Genomic DNA, 9888 nt, shown 5'->3' on the forward strand with positions numbered 1-9888 from the left:
TTTATTGTTAAATCTTCGCCTTCAGTTTTATCTTCATTATCATAATCATCTGGTAGATCGATTATTTCTTCAAAAATTTCTGTCATAACATCTTCATCAATTTCTTTTGCAGAAAATTCTTCATAAATTTCTTGTGGTTGTTCTTTTCTTTTTGATTTCGTTTGAATTTTCTTTCTACTTTCTGTGATGAATTCCTGTTCAGGTTTTATAACCGATTCGGTTAATTCTTCATCCGATTCTTCAAACGGCACGATTGGTTTTCCTTCTGGTTTCATATGAACCGTTTCTTCGGCCATTAATTTTGGCTCATCAAACTGGTCAAGATTTACCGGTTGTTGATCTTTTCGTTTTTTAACTTTTTTCACGATTTTCTTCTTATCATCGTAAGACGTTTCAGTTATCACTTCTTCAACGACATCAGATACTTCGATGAATTCAATTTTTTCACTTGGTTGTTGATCAGTTATTTCTTCTTCAGGTTTTTTGTCCGATTCTGGTTTGATTTTTTCTTCTATTTCATCAGCTGGTTTTTTTGCCATCTTCACTATAAGTTTCTTTTTATCTTTTATAATTTTAATTTCTTCAGGTTTTGTGATTTCTTTGATCACCGTTTGTGGTTTACCAGTTTCATCGGACAAGATGTGTTCATCCGGTTTTTTCTCATATTCTTCAGGTAACTTTTCTTCTGGTTTCTTTATTTTCTTCACTTTTTTAATGAATTTCTTATTCCCTTCTGGAGATTCGGTCATTTCTTCAACAACCTCCACTACATCTGCCACTTCAACGAATTCAGATGGCTTTTCAGGCATTTCTTCAGATTTTTCATCGGGTTTTTTCATTTTTCGAATGATTTTCTTTGGTTTTTTCGTTTCATCCACGACTACCAAGTCGCCAGGTTGCTCTTTGTATTCTTCTGGTTTCTTAGCTTTTGGTTTTTTCACCAATTTGATTTTATGTAAGGTTTTTTGGCCACCTTCAGGTGTTGCTTCAATCTCCTCGATTGTTTCAACAACCTCGGATACTTCGATGAATTCTTTCATCTCAATTTCGGTTTTTTCTTCTGTAGTTTCCTCTGGTTTCTTTTCTGGTCTGTCTTCCTGGGTTGGTTTGAAACTAATTTCAGGCTTAGTTTCTTCAATAACTTCATCCGGTTTTTTCGGCTTCTTCAAGACAATCTTTTTCTTGTCTTTTGTTAAATCAATCGTCTCTTCAGAAACTACATCACCCGGTTTTGTGATTTCTTTGATCACCTTTTGTGGTTTACCAGTGTCATCAGATAAAATATGTTCATCTGGCTTCTTTTCATATTCTTCTGGTAACTTTTTTTCTGGTTTCTTTATTTTCTTCACTTTTTTGATGATTTTCTTTTTGCCTTCTGGTGTCTCGGTAATTTCTTCGACAACCTCGACCACATCAGCCATTTCAACGAATTCAGTTGGCTTTTCAGACGTTTCTTCAGGCTCAGGTTCTTCTGGTTTTCTAATTTTTCGAATTATCTTCTTAGGCTTTTTCGTTTCGTCTACCACAACATGATCGCCTGGTTGTTCTTTGTATTCCTCTGGTTTTTTGGCTTTTGGTTTTTTCACCAATTTGATTTTGTGTACAGATTTCTTGTCGCCATCAGGTGTTTCCTCAATTTCTTCGATTGTTTCCACAACCTCGGAAACCTCAACAAATTCTTTCATCTCGATTTCAGTTTTTTCTTCGGTCGATTCTTGTCGTTTCTTGTCTTGTTTTTCTTCTATAGTTGGTTTGAAACTTATTTCGGGTGTCGTTTCTTCAGCCACATCATCGGGCTTTTTCTTCAAGACAATTTTCTTTTTATCTTTGATTTCAATTTCTTCTTTTGATCCTACAATATCTTCTGGCTTTTCTTCTTTAGGTTTTTCATCAGTTATTGAGACAACAACATCAATTTCTTCAAGAATTTCCTTCAATTCAATTTGATGTTCAGTTAATTCAGGTTTTTCTTCGACTTTTGATTGAATTTCACTAACTTCTTCGTCTGGTTTCTTTTCTTTTTTGATTTTACGAACAATTTTCTTTCGTGGTTTGCCAAGTTTTTCCCGTAGAACATCTTCAAATTCATCCATTTCTTCTGTCAGTGATTTCAATTGTTCAACATCATCTTTAAGTTTTTCCATTTTGTCATGTTCCGTTGGTATTTGTAATTGTTTCAGCATTTCCTGAATTTCCGATTTAATCGTTTCTTCTTTTTGTTTTTCATCGGTAATTTCTTTTTCAAATGTTTTTGTTATTTCTTCAATTAATGTTTCAATACGTTCATGTAATTCATGTTCGGGTTTTTTATCTTCTGGTTTTTTGATCTTTCGGATTATTTTCTTTGGTTTACCAGTTTCATCTACAACCAAGTGTTCATCTGGTTTCTTTTCATAATCTTCTGGCTTTTTATCTTCAGGTTTTTTCACTTTTTTGATTTTTCTTACAATTTTCTTCTTGCCTTCAGGTGTTTCAATAATTTCTTCGGTTGTCTCCACAACATCGGAAACTTCGATGAATTCGGTCATTGGAATTGTTTCTTCTGTTATTTGCTCTGGTCTTTTGGATTTGCGTATGATTTTCTTTGGTTTTTTGGTTTCGTCCACCACAATATGATCACCAGGTTGTTCTTTGTATTCTTCTGGTTTCTTTTCTTTTGGTTTTTTAACCAATTTGATTTTGTGTATGGTTTTCTTGTCACCATCAGGAGTTTCTTCAATCTCCTCGATTGTTTCAACAACCTCGGATACTTCGATGAATTCTTTCATCTCAATTTCGGTTTTTTCTTCTCTAGTTTCTTCTGGTTTCTTTTCTGGCATTTTTTCTTCAATTGGTTTGAAACTGATTTCTGGTGTCGTTTCTTCAGCCACATCATCGGGTTTCTTTTGTTTCTTTAAGACAATCTTTTTCTTATCTTTGGTTAAATCAATCGTCTCTTCAGAAATTACATCACCAGGTTTTGTGATTTCTTTGATCACCTTTTGTGGTTTACCAGTGTCATCAGATAAGATATGTTCATCGGGTTTCTTTTCATATTCTTCTGGTAACTTTTCTTCTGGTTTCTTTATTTTCTTCACCTTTTTGATGATTTTCTTTCTGCCTTCTAGCGTTTCGGTAATTTCTTCAACAACCTCCACTACATCTGCCACTTCAACGAATTCAGATGGCTTTTCAGGCATTTCTTCAGATTTTTCATCGGGTTTTTTCACTTTTCGAATGATTTTCTTTGGTTTTTTCGTTTCATCCACGACTACCAAGTCGCCAGGTTGCTCTTTGTATTCTTCTGGTTTCTTAGCTTTTGGTTTTTTCACCAATTTGATTTTATGTAAGGTTTTGTCGCCATCAGGTGTTTCTTCAATCTCCTCGATCGTTTCAACAACTTCGGATACTTCGATGAATTCTTTCATCTCAATTTCGGTTTTTTCTTCTGTAGTTTCCTCTGGTTTCTTTTTTGGTATTTTTTCTTCAATTGGTTTGAAACTGATTTCTGGTGTCGTTTCTTTAGCCACATCATCGGGTTTCTTTTGTTTCTTCAAGACAATCTTTTTCTTATCTTTGGTTAAATCAATCGTCTCTTCAGAAATTACATCACCCGGTTTTGTGATTTCTTTGATCACTTTTTGTGGTTTTCCGGTATCATCGGACAATATGTGTTCGTCTGGTCTTTTCTCGTATTCTTCTGGCAACTTTTCTTCTGGTTTTTTTATTTTCTTCACCTTTTTGATGATTTTCTTATTGCCTTCTGGAGTTTCGGTGATTTCTTCAACTACCTCGACCACATCAGCCATTTCAACGAATTCAGTTGGCTTTTCAGACGTTTCTTCAGGCTCAGGTTCTTCTGGTTTTCTAATTTTTCGAATGATTTTCTTTGGTTTTTTCGTTTCGTCTACCACAACATGATCGCCTGGTTGTTCTTTGTATTCTTCTGGTTTCTTAGCTTTTGGTTTCTTTACCTTCTTTATTTTATGAACAATTTTCTTATCGCCTTCAGGTGATTCTTCAATCTCTTCAATTGTTTCCACAACCTCTGAAACTTCAACAAATTCTTTCATCTCAATTTCAGTTTGTTCTTCAGTCGTTTTCTCTGGCTTTTCTTCTATAGTTGTTGGTTGAAAACTAATTTCTGGTTTAGTTTCTTCAATAACATCATCTGTTGTCTTTTTCTGTTTTTTCCGAACAATTTTTTTCTTGTCTTTGACTTCAATTTCATCGATTGTTTGGATAACTTCTGAAGTTTCTATCAATTCACTTATTTCATGTTTACTTTCTTCAGTTATTTCTTCATCTGACATTTTTTGTTTTTTCAAGACAATTTTCTTTTTGTCTTTTGTCAGATCAATTTTCTCTTCAACCAGTACATCTTCAGTTTTTTCCGGTGTTTTAATCTTTCGGATAATTTTCTTTGGTTTACCCGTTTTATCTACAACCACATGTTCATCGGGTTTTTTCTCATATTCTTCTGGTAACTTTTCTTCTGGTTTCTTTATTTTTTTCGCCTTTTTGATCATTTTCTTTCTGCCTTCTGGTGTTTCGGTAATTTCTTCTACCACTTCAACCACATCGGCCAATTCGACAAATTCGCATGGCTTTGATTCAGTCACTTTTTCTTGTTTGACGATTTTACGTATGATTTTCTTTGGTTTTTTTGTCTCATCGACGATGATATGATCATCAGGATGTTCTTTATAGTCTACGGGTTTCTTTTCTTCTGGTTTTTTCACCAATTTGATTTTATGAACAGTTTTTTTGCCACCTTCAGGTGTTTTTTCAATCTCTTCGATAGTTTCAACAACCTCGGAAACTTCAACGAATTCACTAGGTTCCATCTCAGTGAATTCTTCAGTCGTTTTCCCCGAGTTTCTTTTCGGGCATTTTTTCTTCGGTTGGTTTGAAACTAATTTCGGGCTTCGTTTTTTCAGCCACATCATCGGATTTCTTTTGTTTCTTCAAGACAAGTTTCTTTTTATCTTCGACTAATTTAATTTCTTCTTTTGTTTCAGTTTGGTCTTCTGGTTTCTTATCATCCGGTTTTTTAATCTTTCGGATAATTTTCTTTGGTTTACCCGTTTCATCCATCACAACATGCTCATCGGGTTTCTTTTCATAATCTTCAGGCATTTCATTTTCTGGTTTTTTGACTTTTTTGATTTTTCTTACGATTTTCTTGCCTTCCGATGTTTCAGTGATTTCTTCAATTGTCTCCACAACATCGGAAACTTCAACGAATTCCAATTTTTCTATTGGCTGCTGTTCTTTTGATGTCGTTTCATGTGGTTTTTTCACTTTTCGTATAATTTTCTTTGGTTTTTGACTAATTTCATCCACCACAATATGTTCATCAGGTTTTTCCTCATATTCTTCTGGTTTCGTAACTTTTGGTTTTTTAATCAATTTAATTCGATGAATAGTTTTCTTTTGATCATCATCGATGATTTCACTATCTTCAATTGTTTCGATAACTTCAGAAACTTCAACGAATTCCATTGTTTCTATTTCGCTTGATGATTGTTCGATAGTTTCTTCCATTGGTTTTTGCATTACAGGTTCATCATCATAGTGTTTAATTTTTGTTATTATTTCTGGCTCTTCAAATTCTTCTTTTTCAGATTTCTTTGGTTTTTTAAGAATGATTTTCTTTTTATCTTTGATCATTTCAATATTTTCTTCACTGATTACATCTTTTTCGGGTAATTTTGGAATTTTTCTGATGATTTTTCTTGGTTTACCTTGATCATCGGATAATAAATGTTCATCTGGTTTTGTTTGATAATCTTTGGGCTTTTCATCTTCGGGTTTCTTTACTTTTTTCACTTTTTTAATGATTTTTCTTTTACCTTCAGGTGATTCGATTATTTCATCAATAACTTCGACGATATCTGCTATTTCAACAAATTCAGTAATTGTTGTTGATTCATCTACTTCTTCTTTCAATGGTTTTTTATCGTCTGGTTTTTTCACTTTTCGAATGATTTTCTTTGGTTTTTTCATTTCATCAACGACTACCAAGTCGCCTGGTTGTTCTTTGTATTCTTCTGGTCTCTTTTCTTTTGGTTTTTTAACCAATTTGATTTTGTGTACGGTTTTCTTGTCGCCTTGAGGTGTTTCTTCAATTTCTTCAATTGTTTCTACCACTTGAGAAACTTCGACGAATTCTGTAAGTTCGTAAATATCGGCAAATTCTTCTTTTGTTTGCTCTGGTTTCTTTTCTTGCTCAACTTCATGAGTTGGTTTGAAACTGATTTCGGGTGTCGTTTCTTCAGTCACATCATCGGGTTTCTTTTGTTTCTTCAAGACAAGTTTCTTTTTATCTTTGACCAATTCAATTTTCTCCTCGAAAACAACATCACCAGGTTTTCGGAGTTCTTTAATCACCTTTTGTGGTTTACCAGTTTCATCTACAACTACATGTTCATCTGGCTTCTTTTCATATTCTTCTGGTAACTTTTCTTCTGGTTTCTTTATTTTCTTCACCTTGTTGATGATTTTCTTTTTGCCTTCTGGTGTCTCGGTAATTTCTTCGACAACCTCGACCACTTCAGCCATTTCAACGAATTCAGTTGGCTTTTCAGGCTTTTCCTCGGATTCAGGTTCTTCTGATTTTCTAATTTTTCGAATGATTTTCTTTGGTTTTTTCGTTTCGTCTACCACAACATGATCGCCTGGTTGTTCTTTATATTCCTCCGGTTTCTTAGCTTTTGGTTTTTTCACCAATTTGATTTTGTGTACGGTTTTTTTGTCACCTTCAGATGTTTCTTCAATCTCCTCGATAGTTTCAACTACTTGAGAAACTTCGACGAATTCTTTCATCTCGATTTCCATCTTTTCTTCGGTCGTTTCTTCAGGTTTTTCTTCTATAGTTGGTTTGAAACTAATTTCGGGCTTTGTTTCTTCAACAACTTCATCTGGTTTTTTCGTTTTCTTTAAGACAATCTTTTTCTTGTCTTTTGTTAAATCAACTATCTCTTCAGAAACTGCATCACCCAGTTTTGTGATTTCTTTAATCACCTTTTGTGGTTTACCAGTTTCATCGGACAAGATGTGTTCGTCCGGTTTTTTCTCATATTCTTCTGGTAATTTCTCTTCAGGTTTCTTTATTTTCTTCACTTTTTTCATAATTTTCTTTTTACCTTCTGGTGTTTCAGTCATTTCTTCAACAACCTCGACTACATCAGCCAATTCAATAAATTCAGATGGCTTTTCAGGCATTTCTTCAGATTTTTCATCGGGTTTTTTCATTTTTCGAATGATTTTCTTTGGTTTTTTCGTTTCATCCACGACTACCAAGTCGCCAGGTTGCTCTTTGTATTCTTCTGGTTTCTTTTCTTTTGGTTTTTTAACCAATTTGATTTTGTGTATGGTTTTCTTGTCACCATCAGGAGTTTCTTCAATCTCCTCGATTGTTTCAACAACCTCGGATACTTCGATGAATTCTTTCATCTCAATTTCGGTTTTTTCTTCTCTAGTTTCTTCTGGTTTCTTTTCTGGCATTTTTTCTTCAATTGGTTTGAAACTGATTTCTGGTGTCGTTTCTTCAGCCACATCATCGGGTTTCTTTTGTTTCTTTAAGACAATCTTTTTCTTATCTTTGGTTAAATCAATCGTCTCTTCAGAAATTACATCACCAGGTTTTGTGATTTCTTTGATCACCTTTTGTGGTTTACCAGTGTCATCAGATAAGATATGTTCATCTGGCTTCTTTTCATATTCTTCTGGTAACTTTTCTTCTGGTTTCTTTATTTTCTTCACCTTTTTGATGATTTTCTTTTTGCCTTCTGGTGTCTCGGTAATTTCTTCGACAACCTCGACCACTTCAGCCATTTCAACGAATTCAGTTGGCTTTTCAGACGTTTCTTCAGGCTCAGGTTCTTCTGGTTTTCTAATTTTTCGAATTATCTTCTTAGGCTTTTTCGTTTCGTCTACCACAACATGATCGCCTGGTTGTTCTTTGTATTCCTCTGGTTTTTTGGCTTTTGGTTTTTTCACCAATTTGATTTTGTGTACAGATTTCTTGTCGCCATCAGGTGTTTCCTCAATTTCTTCGATTGTTTCCACAACCTCGGAAACTTCAACAAATTCTTTCATCTCGATTTCGGTTTTTTCTTCTGTCGTTTCCTTTGGTCTCTTTTCTGGTTTATCATCTGTTGTTGGTTTGATGCTAATTTCGGGTTTCGTTTCTTCAACAACTTCATCTGGTTTTTTCGTTTTCTTTAAGATAATCTTTTTCTTGTCTTTCGTTAAATCAATCGTCTCAGAAACTACATTACCCGGTTTTGTGATTTCTTTGATCACCTTTTGTGGTTTACCTGTTTCATCGGACAAGATGTGTTCGTCCGGTTTTTTCTCATATTCTTCTGGTAACTTTTCTTCTGATTTCTTTATTTTCTTCACCTTTTTGATGATTTTCTTTCTGCCTTCTGGCGTTTCGGTGATTTCTTCAACCACCTCGACTACATCAGCCAATTCGATAAATTCCGTTGGCTTTTCAGGCTTTTCCTCGGATTCATGTTCTTCTGGTTTTCTAATTTTTCGTATGATTTTTTTTGGTTTTTTCGTTTCGTCTACCACAACATGATCGCCTGGTTGTTTTTTATATTCTTCTGGTTTCTTTTCTTTTGGTTTTTTAACCAATTTGATTTTGTGTATGGTTTTCTTGTCACCATCAGGAGTTTCTTCAATCTCCTCGATTGTTTCAACAACCTCGGATACTTCGATGAATTCTTTCATCTCAATTTCGGTTTTTTCTTCTGTAGTTTCCTCTGGTTTCTTTTCTGGTATTTTCTCTTCAATTGGTTTGAAACTGATTTCTGGTGTCGTTTCTTCAGCCACATCATCGGGTTTCTTTTGTTTCTTCAAGACAATCTTTTTCTTATCTTTGAGATCAATCTCTCGTTTTGATTCAGTTTTGACTTCTGGTTTTTTGATCTTTCGGATTATTTTCTTTGGTTTACCCGTTTCATCTACAACCACGTGTTCATCGGGCTTCTTTTCATAATCTTCGAGCTTTTTATCTTCAGGTTTTTTCACTTTTTTGATTTTTCTTACAATTTTCTTTTTGCCTTCTGGTGTTTCAATAATTTCTTCGGTTGTCTCCACAACATCGGAAACTTCGATGAATTCCGTCATTGGAATTGTTTCTTCTGTTATTTGCTCTGGTCTTTTGGATTTGCGTATGATTTTCTTTGGTTTTTTGGTTTCGTCCACCACAATATGATCACCAGGTTGTTCTTTGTATTCTTCTGGTTTCTTGGCTTTTGGTTTTCTCACTAATTTAATCTTATGAGTTGTTTGCTTATCACCTTCAGGTGTTTCCTCTATTTCTTCGATTGTTTCAACAACTTCTGATATTTCAACAAACTCTTCAGTGATTGTTTCAATTTCAGGATGAATTTTTTCTTGTATTATTTGTGTTGGTTCATGTTCAATTTTTTCAACAATTTCTCTTGGTTTTTCTTCATCTTTTTCATCAGATTTCTTTGGCTTTTTCAAGACAATCTTTTTCTTGTCTTGATCTGATATTTCTTTGGGTTTTTGGATTTTTCGTATGATTTTCTTTGGTTTACCAGAAATATCGGATAACATGTGTTCTTCTGGTTTCTGGAGATATTCTTCAGATTTTCCATCTTCTGGTTTCTTTACTTTTTTCACTTTATGTTTTATGATTTTTTTACCACCAGGTGTTACGGATATTTCATCCATAGTTTCCACGATATCTGTGATTTCTATGAATTCAAGAATTTGTCTATCCTCATCGGGTAGTATTTCGATTGTTTCGTCACTAGTAGGTTTTTTCACACGTTTGATAATCTTCTTTGGTTTCTTTGTTGTTTCTTCAATCAAAATATGTTCACCCGGTTTCTCTTGATATTCTACCGGTTGTTTTTCTTTGGG

The sequence above is a fragment of the Dermatophagoides farinae genome, chromosome 7 (assembly GCF_024713945.1).
Source record: "Dermatophagoides farinae isolate YC_2012a chromosome 7, ASM2471394v1, whole genome shotgun sequence".
Lineage (NCBI taxonomy): Eukaryota > Metazoa > Arthropoda > Arachnida > Sarcoptiformes > Pyroglyphidae > Dermatophagoides > Dermatophagoides farinae.